Here is a 1,158-nt window from a genome sequence, read left to right on the forward strand (position 1 = left end):
CTTCGCGCGCTTTGATAGACTGCAGGAGCATCTCGTGACTCAGTAGGAGTGTGTATGGTCGCAGAAGAAAAGCATGCAGGGAAAATACTGAAGCGCAATCCGCGTTCTTCCTTTGAGATGCATGTCCATGTGAATTGATTGATGGGTTTAATTTATTTGATAATTTAACGTAAAAGGTTGTTCCAGCCAGAGACAACATTACATATGGCAACATCGCAAGGAACAAACCAACTGCAAATTAAACTCAATTATCCTTTTCTCATTTCAGCAAACCTTTTACAACACAGTTAGAGGAGAAAAACACGAGGTTGAAATATCTCATGAGGTGTAAACATGTGGCATTGAATTTGTAATAAGAGGTTGATTTAGCTGACGTTGTGAACAACATTATGCTGCACCAGACACTTCAGTATTTTCATTAGGCTCCACCTGAATAAAGTAGAACTAAGAGAATTGTGATGGTTTAGTTAGAGCCTCTGGATAGGGTTAGGAAGACTGAACAGAGAAGATGGAGGAGGGGGGTTAATATTGTGAATAATATTGTGAATTCCAATGTCTGCCAGGTGATGTTCATCCTGAAACAAACATAGAGACAGACACTAACTTCAGTGCAGGAGGACAGGGGCTGAGCATAGTGTTACATTTGCCATGCGTCTGACAGTTTAACATACTTTCCTGCTGAACAGTTTTCTGTATCACATTAGAGGAGAACTGAAGAGGGGTAGTTGACTTTAATTGAATTAATATTAATCATATGATTGAGTTGCATTCAATTAGTTTAGTTAGGATTACTGAGCAACAGATGGATTAATGAACTTCCTGATATTGGAGCTTTCAGTTGAGGACATTTATGTGTGTGCAGTGTGTCCTAAAATCTTCATGACTATTTGTCAGTTGTTATCATCCTTACAGCATTTACCATCACATCAGCATGTAGATGTGTTCACAATCTTAGTGAACATCTAAGAGCAACTCATCAAGTCCCCACAAGATCAAACTGGAGAAGCTTTTCTGTAGAAAAACGTATATAAGATTAAACACTGTACAACCAATCCTTACAGTATACAGTTTGGTCCACCATTATTGATAACCTACTTTGTTTAACAAGCTTATGTAAACATACGGCAACATTAGGTTTTGTTCTCCTCACTATCAGTT

Source organism: Salvelinus alpinus, chromosome 21 (assembly GCF_045679555.1).
Source record: "Salvelinus alpinus chromosome 21, SLU_Salpinus.1, whole genome shotgun sequence".
NCBI lineage: Eukaryota > Metazoa > Chordata > Actinopteri > Salmoniformes > Salmonidae > Salvelinus > Salvelinus alpinus.